Here is a 12,124-nt window from a genome sequence, read left to right as displayed (position 1 = left end):
TTCGTACAATGAACTCTTTTTTTTTTCTTCGTTTAATAAAATAATTCATGATAGAGTAGTAAAAATCAACATAAAACTTACATGCTGCTATCCTATGCTAAACATAATTTTTTCAATAAGTCACTGTAACACACGAAACCTACGCGTTTGTAATGCTAATAGCTAGTTTGAAATATTTACTATCTCAAATTTGCAGGTAAAATAATAGACGAATCAACGATTCAATGGCTCTGATAACGATGTACGTATTTCTTATTGAGGACTGTTAGAGTCAGCTGATTGGAGAAGCATGACATCACTCCCAATTCCTATTTTTAGAAGTGAGCATGCGCAGTAAGCAAAGTTTCCGCCATACTATTTCGTTGTTAGTGCTCCGTATAAGTAATACAATAATGTGCCCGGGTACATTTTAGATACATTTCATTCTCGCCCTCAACATATGATGGATGTTGAGCTTGTAAGGTATGGAAGAATGTACAAACCTTTGATGTGAGTGATTTATGTTAATTACAGTAAAATTCGTCACTTCATGAGTGGGAACTGTTTGTAATACATTCATAACTTTGAAGCAACCAAAATGTTTTCGAGCATGATTTTTCAGTAGATGTTGAAATAGATCACAGTTTTCTTATCTTGCATTGATTACGAGGGCGTGGTAAGAATGTGATATGTTGTGAAACACTAGCTATATATTCCCTATATATCTAACGATTTCCCTGAATCATTAGAGGTTGCAGAACTCAGCGTGTTGGCAGTGTAAAGATAATTACAGAGCATTTTATGTGGAACGGACAAGCTATTTCCATGTTACTAATGTCGAGATTAAGGCGATCTCAGTTAAAGAACCTTATAAACCCAAAAATAAAAATGTGAGGTGGGGATATACATACAAAATTAACGGTATTGTTTTAATTAGTGCAGACACTGCAATAAATAAAGCAGGTTATACAAAATTGTATTTTTTGTTCTTGGTACGAAGATAATACCAAGAGAAATAAGTTGCCGTTTTTAGTTCTAAATTAATAACCAAAGTTACAGTGATTATTGAGTGATAATATCGTTCATTTGAATGTACTTTTTCTGTAATAATCTCAGATGATGAACATATTTTGTCCCCTTGTACACACATTTGGCATAGCTGTGCCATTTTTGTACAATCCGCGGCAAAAAACCTGCAACATGAGGATGTAAGTTTATTGTGAAACTACGCCTAACAGCACAGGGAATGAACATAACGTCTAAGTGGAACGAATCACGCCAGGATAAACCTCGGTCTCCTGTCGTGCACACTTATTTTGGAGCAAAAGACTTCGTCATTTCACAATAAACTTATATGCTCATGTTGCAGGTTTTTTGCCGCGGATTGTACATATTCTACTTTTTAAAAAAATAATATATCTTAATATCGCATAGAGGTGCCATTCATGGACTTCCAATACCCTTTCCATTTCAAAACTACTTGAATATTGTTAAATCCGTTCATGAGACTTGGAAAAAAAGAGAAAAGTAAATCTTGAAGTGTAAAACTTGAAGTTGTTACATGTAGGCCACTTAAACACTTATTTAAGCATAACAGTGTACACACTCTAGAACTTAGCTTATTTTTTGCATACGTGTACGTAAAGTTAGGAACATCTACTTCAGATGGCATTTAGTATCTTCCCCAAATCCACACAAAAGGTAAATGTATATGCCATATACTGTTTGACGCCATCCTCGTTTACGTGTATACCTACCGTCACTGACACGCCTGCTTCTTACGAATGCACTCCCTCGCTAACACTCCGGGCCCCTTGCTGCGCTCTTGCCCTGACTCGTTTAGATAGCACTTGTACTTTTCAGTGGCCACCTAGCACAAATTGGTTGGTGTCTTTGCACAATAGTTCTTATTGCATACGTACACCGAAGTCGTCCTAAAGTGAATGTACACATAGGAGGCAAGTCCACACCCCCGTCAACGGCTCTGGAGCCGGCACTTGAGCCAGAGTCACTACCAAGTGATTTGGGGAGAAATTAAGTAATACCCTTTACTTGTAATAATGCAATAGGATTTGTTTTATTCTGAGTGATACGTTACATATTGATTGAACTGAATAGAGGAGGCACTCCCGGATTTAAAAGAATAACGTAAATTCATTACATTCCATTTCAGCCCTATACTTTGTGTTTTGTTCATTGCTGTTTAAGTAACTTGTCCAAAGGAAGGTTCTAGTTTGCTTCACCGAAATAGCTACCTGACCAGTGAAGCAGGGTAAGATAGCCGACTTTTTCAAAATAATACACAGAATCAGGAAATTAGGGAGCTTGGGCGAAGGGATACTCTGCTTTTGTACTCACTTTATTATATATCTTTAAAGATGGACTTACTAACTACAACTAGCTACTTACCAAACCTTAAAAATCATACTGTGAACGTTTCGGCCTTCCTCCGCACGGAACCTTTCAATGAACGTTGTTAGAAGAACTACAGCACTGTCTAGTGACAACCTATGCTAACCGTTATTGTATACAATAACACACTTTTAGTTGTAATGTTTTTACAAAATTCTCCGTGTACTTCCATAGCTTCAGGGCTCATAGCAAGTCACATTTTTTTAAAACTAAAATTTACTTTTTTCAAGTTTGTCACTAAAAGTGACTTTTTTTTGGAGGGGGGGGGGTTAAGTCATTGTTTCTTGTGATTTATGTTTTAGATTGGCAGTTATCTAAGAAAAGTATTATAAAAATAAATGAAAAAGGGAATATTCTTCTGGAAACTTCAGTACTTACAGACATATACAGCTGTGCTGCCACATATGAACGAAGTCAGCTTTATTCTCACATCAGCCTTTTATTTTTTCTAAAACACAGTGGGTGGCTGGTGGGTGCTTAAGCTCTCAAGATGAGTTTGAGAGCCCTTCTGTGTTTATTCATTCTTCTAGAACCGTGCAAATATGTAATTAATAATGAACCTCTAAACGCATCTATTTTTTTTATTTTTTATTTGCTGCCAAACTTAAGTAAAATAATGTTTAATCTTACATGTTAAAACATTACGTATTTCAGCTATGATCCAGCCGGCCCTATGTTGGTTTTAAAAAAATGCAAAATTCAATTTATGTAAAATTCAAGTTTGACATCAAGGTTTAAAGGTACTCTTTGATTAGATTTTGATCACTTTTCAACTATTTAGAAGAAACCAGACCACTATGAGCTCTGTAGCTTCTAACTTACTTCACACACAAATTTCATAATTAATGAAACATTAATTTGAAGTCCTACCTGTTTGATTTTTACTTTTACTTCATTGGTGAACATACTTGGGTTACGAAACATTTAAAAAGGTGCTGTAAAAAATTCCGTTATCTTTCGACCAATATGTCCTCTTGGAGTCTTAGGCATTACCTTTACCGTCCATTTATTGAAGAATTATTAGCTTCATTTCTTTTAAGGTTTGTGAGTTTAACGTCTCACGATTGTATACCGAGACTAAGGGAGACTGTGATGATTGAATGAAATAGTGGAATTAAGGCAGTGGGAAGAAATGGGAGAACGTCAAGAAAACCCACGCACATGAAATGTGCACCACAAAAACTACTTGCCGCGAGCTGGTATCGAACCAGAACTATTGGTTCAATTCTATTCCTTAATTAAATACAGAAAAAAAAAAAAAATAGTGTTTAAAATTAAACCTTCAACTTAACATCATTATTTACACTCTTATATTAAATTCTTTAAGATTACAACTTTAGTTAGTATTTAGTATTCATCCTCTCAGGTCATTTCACAGATTTCACGGCCATTTGTTAATCATCGTCTAATTTTTTAAACTTTTTTAACGCTCAAGTTCAAGGTCTTGTTGTTACCGTTCAAGGTCTCGCTGGTATGTCACTTTTTAAAATTTTTTAAAAATTTATTTATTAAATAAACGTCAAACTCATTCGGTGGTTAATATATTTTGTTGTACGTTAATCATAACGAGAAGAACAATGGCTCAGTTGTAAAGGTTTGGTCGAAATCATGTAAGTTTCTGATGGACAGCAATATGGCTGTAGGTTTCTTTGTGACTCTCCAGTTCATGTTTCCATTCTTTTCATTTCATTCATTCTTGTGTAATATTTATTCTGCATTTATCTTTCGCCGTCTCTTTCGGTCGAAACACTATAAACTAAAGGTTTCATTGTCTGTTTATAACTCTTATTCATTCCAAGGAGAACACAAACAATCCGTGGGGCCTCGTTTAATGAGCCTGAGAATTAGTGAAACAGTAAGAAATAACGATGGTCTACCATTCACCTCAAGCATCCAAATGAAATCCAATCACAAACAGCTTCATCTATACATTTTCTCGAACCTTAGCGCGCTTTTTGCTAAAAATGAACGTTGTTCGAAGAACTGCATTTTTTTAAAGTCATGATTGTAGTACAATATGAGTGAATTGATAAAATATTTTTTTCTCAGGTTCCGTTGCTTTATAACCAGAGTTCTCTTCCTGTTCACCAGTATTTAGACTTGAAGAAGAAATTAAACGTCTCCAGATTATTCACATGTGCGCTAAGAACACTGAATCTTTCCACACACTTTACTTCTGAATGGCGTATATATAACTGTTAACCGCCGCTTGTAAAAGAGTAACAACAAGTGACTCTGGTGTTAGTGTATCTTATTCGTATTTGCCTTTCAACAGAGATTGAGCCCTTTGGCAACACTACCGTGAAAGTAAAACGTGATATATACGAGTAACGATAAATTTCACTTAGGCATTCGAAATGAAAATAAAATGAAATTTCTGGTTTAAGTTTCACGAGTATGCACTTTAGGTATGAAGAGATAAATGATGATGAAAGAATCGGTGGAATTATAATGTGAGAAAAGGTCACCATTAAAAAGCAACATTTGTGTTGATATTAAATATATATATATATATATATATATATATATATATATATATTGATGTAACGTAAATAACTAGTACTTGATATTTTTAAAATGGACTAGTTTTAAGTATTATTCATTTTTTAACTGGTAAACTACAGGGTTTCAGGTTTCTTTTATTATGTAACTAGCTGAAATACTCGTTCATCTCACGGGGAGGATAAGGTTTATGCAGTAAATCATATTTGAGAATAAAGTAATGAATGGAATAAATAATAAAACCAGGGGCGTCATTTCAGACTTCACTTGAGGGGGGCAAGATCGCCACCGACATAAGACTTTCACGTTTTGTATTAATATATTAGTAGACAATCGACTCAAGTATACGTATTCTTCGAACTCTTGGGGGGGGGGGGCAATTGGCCCTCCTGGCCCCCCACCCTGAATGAAGCCTTCGTCGTTGCTCTTTTCAATAGTAGTGAAATATATAAATACGAATAGCAACACCTTTGGCGATATCCCTCTCAATATGATCGAAATAAACGAATGAATAAATAACGAAGAGCATACGTTATGTTCCCGGATCAGCTGCCATGTACCTTCTTGCCTACGTTTAGGCTTAGGTGTCATCGGGTCTGTTACCAATCAACTTGGCACTCCCGAAAACTATGGATTCGGCACTGATATCGGTCATTTTGGGTATGTTATTCCCCTGACTCCTCTTAATGATTGGGGCTAAAGTTAGACTTGAATGGCGTCGAATGTGTTCCTATTCATTTTAATGTCCCCCAAAACTATACTTTTGACGCTACAATCTGGTGTCCTCAGTATGTCTTCTTTTATAAATACAGTTTGATCCCGTAATTTTTTCCCCGAGTCAGAATTCAAAAAGTGGACTTCGTAGGCGATTAGACCTGGTGAAGATCTATCTGTGTACGAAATTTGGTTGCTTTAGATCACTCTTTCCTATGCGAAAAGCTGTTGACACACACACAATAGCCTATTTTATTACTATTAAAGATATTAGAATGAAAACGAAATCAACTACCCGATATTTACTATATTTTATTATTACCATATTATAGATGTTGAATTGAAGACGAAATCAGGTTTCCCGATATTTATGTTATTTTCATTCCAAGATGTTTCTCATACGTGACAGTTACTCAGTAGCAGTACATTTTTTGTTGTTCCAACATAAAAGAGCGGACAGTTTCCGTTATCCTCAGAATTCATTTCATGAAAATTGGACGAAAGAAAGATAATTATCATAATCTTAGTATTATTTCTTTTTAGGCGTGTTAATCGGTAAAGAATCAAAGTAAAATATGCACGTGTAGAGTTCGAATTGCGTTTTGGAAAATGCAAAAATTTGCATTGCGTTGGACAGTTATATATCCTTTTTAAAAGTTAGGTGACTGGAAAGTAAGATAGGAAAGATGTTGGAGAAAGATCAGTTTGAATTAACAAGCGCCGGAGATGCCATTGGGGTGATGAGAATTATGTCAGAACGAGTTATTGATGTAAAGGCTCACTAATCTCCATGACGCTCACGCTAGCTAAGACTCCAACCTAGGCTCACTATTCTCAGTGAGGCTTATACTCGCTCTCGTGCTCACGCTCACTCGAACTGTGACATAAAAAGGGTGACTGCTATTGTTGAAAGTGATCATGTTATGTTCTGGCTCGTTATCTGCTTGGAGAACTCGCGCTTACATAAACTCGAGCTCATGCCTAGAGTCGGGCTTATAAGTTTTGACATCTGTGGTGTAGAAAATAATGTAATTAGATTTTTAACAATTAACCTCTAATTATAAACATATAGTGTGTAAGTTTAAAAAATGTATGTGAGGATTGAATTACTGAAAACGTATTACTAAACCGTTTTCTATGGAGCTATAACATTACTAAAAGAATTCCTACTAAATCCATCTTCTCTTTCGAAATGACGGGTAGTACACTGCATTTAGTTAATTTCTTTTCCATGCTAAAACGAAAGACAACAGACAATATTGATTTGTGATTAAGACACAAAAAGATGCCAATTTATATCAACTGGAATGGTATGTGTGGTAGCAAAATACTCCAGCTTCTCTTCTCTACTTACTGCTCAGACACAAGGATGAGTTAAAATTAATTACGCTACTGTAGGCTTTACAAGTCGGAAAGTCTCGATTGTGTGTAATTAGTTTCATGCTTTGAATTTTAAAATTACTTTCGTTGACAACTTTCGTAAGTAAACGGCGTTATTTACGTAGAACATTAGTATCACACTGCAAACTGTTCGTCGGGTCACTAAAACTAATCCGATATGTTAAATTCCTCTTAGTGTGTCTTAACTTTCGGCGGAACACTTAGGACCAGCCACTTTTCAAAATGAACTCCACAAGCGTTTGTAATCACCGAGCCAGGGGTGTGCTACTGCTGCAACCAATGATAACATTTAGCACTGTGTCTTGTTATATTTGTGCAGAAGTTTTCTTTGTTCACGAAAGTGCATTTGAGTTTAACAGTTCCTCTAGAATCTTCAACTATGATTGCTGTAAAGTGGTGGATCCACTGAATTTTCTGAGGCTTGTTATGAGCAATGCCAGAGCTTGGGTGTATACGACTGTATCATTTTTCCAGTTGAAAGTTCTTTCAATAGTAAAATTTTCATCGTTCGTGAAAGATTCTATTGTTTTCGTTTTTTAGTATAACATTGCAAAAAGCGCCTGTATTTCATGAATACCGGTGTGTTTTAGTCCATAGGTAAGCAAATTTCCTATGCTTCTATGGTAAGCTTAACAGTGTCAGCTTGCTACGACGCAAACGGGACATTTATATTTTTGAAACCTTCGTCTACAGCACCATCAATTATTGGTGCATGATGGGATTTTGCCGCTACAGTGTTTACAAGTTTGGTGTTCTTACACTCACTCCGTAGACGACCTGCTTAGGTTGCTCATGATCGCCCCAGTCTCTATGAATCAATGAATAATATGTTACAAACATTGTATTAATTTGGATCTTCTTTAGGATTTGGAAAATTTCAGGGGGTTACCAAATCAATGAATCATAGTTAATGACCACGCGGTTTTCACAGTTTCCCTCATTTCCTGCCACACAGCACTATTTGTCAACTGCATCTCAAATACACTCAACAATCGTCACTGTTCGGTCTCGGTGGCTCAGTAGTGCAGCGCTTACATCTTGTGCCTGGGGTACCTAATTCAATCCTATCTCGTACTAAGCAGGCTTTGTGGTGAACAAACACCGTATGTAGGGTTTTTCTCGGGGACTTTCTTCATTCCACTATTTCGCTAGGTATCAGTCATCGTCTCCCATAGCCTCAGAGTATACTTGTGGGGACATTATACATACATACAAACAAACAAACAAAAAGTGCTGCTTGGATTCAGCTTCAGTGAGTGATCTTGAGCATTAGTTATATGCCATTTAGCCAGATTTTGTCTCAGAGTTTATAATAAACTTGGTAATATAGAGAATGTAACGCATCAGCAGTTAACAGTGGTGATGGTCAGTTGTTCTGAACTTCAAAACTTCAGCTACATTTAGGGTAGTGGGAATCGTATTGCTACAGACTATTGCATTGAGTCACCATGTTTTCGATAGTATTGTAAAGCCATAAAGTTTTTAGCTCGTTATAAAATACTGTGACAGCGTTTCAGGAACAAATTAGTATTGAACGTTGCTTGACGTGAGTAAATTAGGTTTTAGAAACATTCTCCGAATAGATGCATTGCCTACTGCATATTAAGAAGTCCTAGAGTAATGATGTTTTATTAAAACGGAATCTTGTTCAAGATGATTTAGCATAGCAAGATGACTGCAAGAACATATTAGCAATACTTCAGCGTTTCAGTACGTTGGAACAAGAAAGAAGTAAATTTCTGAATTTGTTCATTGGTTTTGGCAAATAATATATTACTTGCACTGTCCTAGCTCAGGGGGAAAAATTCGGAATTAAAATATCTAAAATTACAAAATGTACCGAACTTTCTCTTTTTGCCACTTCACAAAGTTTAGATACATGAACAGTTCATTTTTGTGTATCAAAGTGAATCCCAACTTGATAATCTTTTGAAACTGAACTCTAACCTCGCCGCTGATCTAGTGGCTAGCGCGTGTCCCTTTGGTGCATATTGTCCTTCGGGTCCGATTCTCGGTTGTAGAGCACAAAAATTTAATTTCACCATCATTCATTTTCAAGAATCATCCAGGTCTTTTAGCCTAAATGACATAACTGTGGCACGTTAAACTGAAACAATTCATTTCAAAACTGTGGCACGTTAAACTGAAACAATTCATTTCATTTGCCTTAACCCTGCAAGGATCAAGGGTCTGTATATTTTAGTGAGAACCAAAGGGGCTTAAAAGATATCCACTGCAGTCTTCTACTTAAATGAAATTTTATTATTGAGAAATTTAGTTTAATTTAAAAGATAGTACTTTACATTTCCTATTTTAATTCTCCACAATACAGAGTGGCCCAAAAGGTCCACAATACAGCACCGTACTCCATTTTATATCATTTATTGTTCTCCATCAGGTAGACTTAGTTTCTTTATTATTTGTTCTTAATGTGTTTTTACGTACATCTTAAGTTCGGAAGAGCCGAAGCAAATAAACTCATAAAGTAGAATGTTATAGGCCCTACTTGATCAATGCAGGGATGTATACCTACTTTTGGACCACCCTGTATATACAGTGCGCTCCACGAAAAAAATTACCCTTGTGGCACTATAGAAACCAAGGCAGATAAAGATGTGGAATCTTCTGTAACAGTCATGGGGTAAAGAGATTCTCCTTGGTTTGGGAAATCCACAGTGATAGACCAGGGACCCCCCAGAAGTGGAAATGGAAAAATAGTAAATGGCAAGGGGCCAAAATTACATTCTGTGCATGAAAACAAGCAACTTTGGTATGTGTACTACCTTAACATCTCGTTTTACAAAATAAATGGCGACTGATTTTGTAAAACGTAATGTCAAGAGAAAACTGTGGAACGAATAGGGGTTGAGTGCATATCGTTGGAAAGCGCTGTGGCACAAGAAAGAGAATAGCATGAAAAACGAAAACGATCAAAGCATGTCAAAACGTTAATTATTGAACCAACTAAATGTTTGCAATAGTTGAAAGTACGGATACTAAATTAAACGTTGGAACTTGTGTAAATTTGTTAGCTATTAGGCACTTAAAGCCATAATTACCTTCTGTGGCTGATATTCACTCACTAACGCCGTTTGTATTATCTTTCAGTATGAGAAAATATAATGCATTGTTAGATCCCTATCAATAAGCATAATGTATGACAAATGTATTCAACACAGTTGAGACTTCGAAATTTGCTTGTAGTAATGTTAATTGAGAGTACGAGAAATGCAGTTTAATGAAGTTTTGTGCACAACACACTATAAGATGTAGAGTGGTGCAGTTCGATGCAAAAGAGATATAATTTAAATTAATCTAGACAGGTGCATAAGTTTATTTCATTTCACTCACTTGTCTACGTATGTTTTAATTGGATTCATTACAAGCATTGATATTGCCGGAGATTGTTAAAAGACCTTCTTTGATTATCGTTGCAGCAGGTATATCAACTGCAAATAAAATTTTTAGTTGATGAGACGAAGCATTTTATTTCAGAAATTTTCTTTTAGGCTTATTAGCTCTTGTTTACTAGCAAAAAGGAATATCCCCTATGCAGTAGTCTCTCGTTACAAGTATCTCAGTCCTACGCTTTATGAAGCCCGATATCTGCTTAAATGTGTCAGCACGTTTGGGACAGTTCACACGGATTCGACGTTACCAGTATGTATAAACATTTCGATTGCTTGACTGACTTATGATCATCATGAGCCAAAACCTACTTCTTTTAGGAGAATAACGCAACCTGATTCGTACAAAAGAGGAGGGTTAAAGAATGGTCATCAAAGTGGGATGAACAACTAGAATGTGAAGTATCGGTTAGGTTAAAATTTCCACATTGGAACATGTCAAACATTTCCGAGTGGTCCTTTCAGCATTAGCGTCCCCTTTGTATATACTGCACAGATTAGTTCCACCAAAACCGCAAATAATACTACACATTACCTATAACATAGTTACAATTTTAGTGTATTCCATAGTATTACCATCATCACTGGCGTATATATATATATATATATATATATATATATATATATATATATATATATATATATATAAAAGCAGAAATTAATGAATTAACCCAATACATAATGTTTATACACTATTCGTACAATGTGTTTTCTTACAATTAACCTAGAACGGTAGCTCTCAGCCTATTGAACACTACAAGTCCTTTGGCTGGCTGAATCCGAATTCCTCTACAAGTTTGTTGTGGGCAATATCGTCTGTCAGTTTTCCGGTTTTCGCCTACACACTCATTTCACTTTTTTTTTTTTTTTTTTTTCATAATAATTGGCTTTCATTAATCATTAGTTTCTACTAGCCTAGAAACGTAACCCCGAAACATTAAAGATTTCATTTCACCTTAGTTCTTCCTCTGGTAGTTCATTCATTTTTTACTGAGACAGAGTAGAATCTTTTGTGATTTTAAGAGTGTTCTTGTAAATTGAACAAAGTACTTGGATATTTATTTTTCTAATCAACTTCTGTTAAAATATTCCAGAAATTCTCCAGTTTCTGTGTGGGTTCCCCTTGCGCTGACCCTGCATCACATCCATTGTGCATTAAGGGAATCTGCGAATAAAAACAATGAACATTCTTTTTTACTTGAGTTCGATCCGACATTGTGTCCTCAAGTTATTATTATTATTATTATAATTATAATTATTAGTTAAATTTTCGGCTGATCATAGTGCCGCAAGGAACGATGTCTACGTGTGGGTTGTTTTATACTTTTTGTCTTACCTGGTGTCAGGAATCAGCTTCCAAAAAGTTGTCGGTGTTGTTTAGAAAGTTAATGCTGTTGTGTAAGGGAAATCAAAGGAGCTGGAAAGATGTAACACTAGAAACAGAGATATCGAGCTTCTACGTTACATCTTCAAAATAACTTGCTTTTTGAGGAAGGAGGGTACAAATACTTTCCTGCGTCTAGGCTAACTCACTGATGTAGTCCTTAAATATCCTTCTGCACAGGGACTCCGAAGAGATTTTTTTACGGCACTGCTGATCTCTGCTACTTCGATATTACTGTTCCTCAGGACACACCAGCTGGAAACACCACCACACACGATGATATGCTGAACATAAAATTACTGCTCCCGGCTGTCTCGATATCATT

General features: G+C 35.8%; 1 protein-coding gene across 5 annotated transcripts in view; it reads left to right on the top strand.

The window, feature by feature from the left end:
* Positions 1–305: 305 nt before the first annotated feature.
* The window catches only part of alph (protein phosphatase alphabet), a 123,512-nt gene continuing 111,693 nt past the window's right edge, over positions 306–12,124 (top strand). For 4 of the 5 annotated variants that reach the window (XM_081730347.1, XM_081730345.1, XM_081730342.1 and 1 more), the window contains exon 1: positions 306–462. The gene's annotated coding sequence lies outside the window, so the exon portion shown is untranslated. Of the gene's footprint in view, positions 490–12,124 lie in introns of all 5 variants that reach the window. The other variant, XM_081730343.1, reaches the window with a different exon arrangement.

The sequence above is a fragment of the Thermobia domestica genome, chromosome 11 (genome assembly GCF_964235325.1).
Source record: "Thermobia domestica chromosome 11, izTheDome1.hap1.1, whole genome shotgun sequence".
In the NCBI taxonomy this organism is placed as follows: domain Eukaryota; kingdom Metazoa; phylum Arthropoda; class Insecta; order Zygentoma; family Lepismatidae; genus Thermobia; species Thermobia domestica.
The sequence above is the reverse complement of the archived record's forward strand: the minus strand, read 5'-3'. Positions and strand labels throughout refer to the sequence as shown.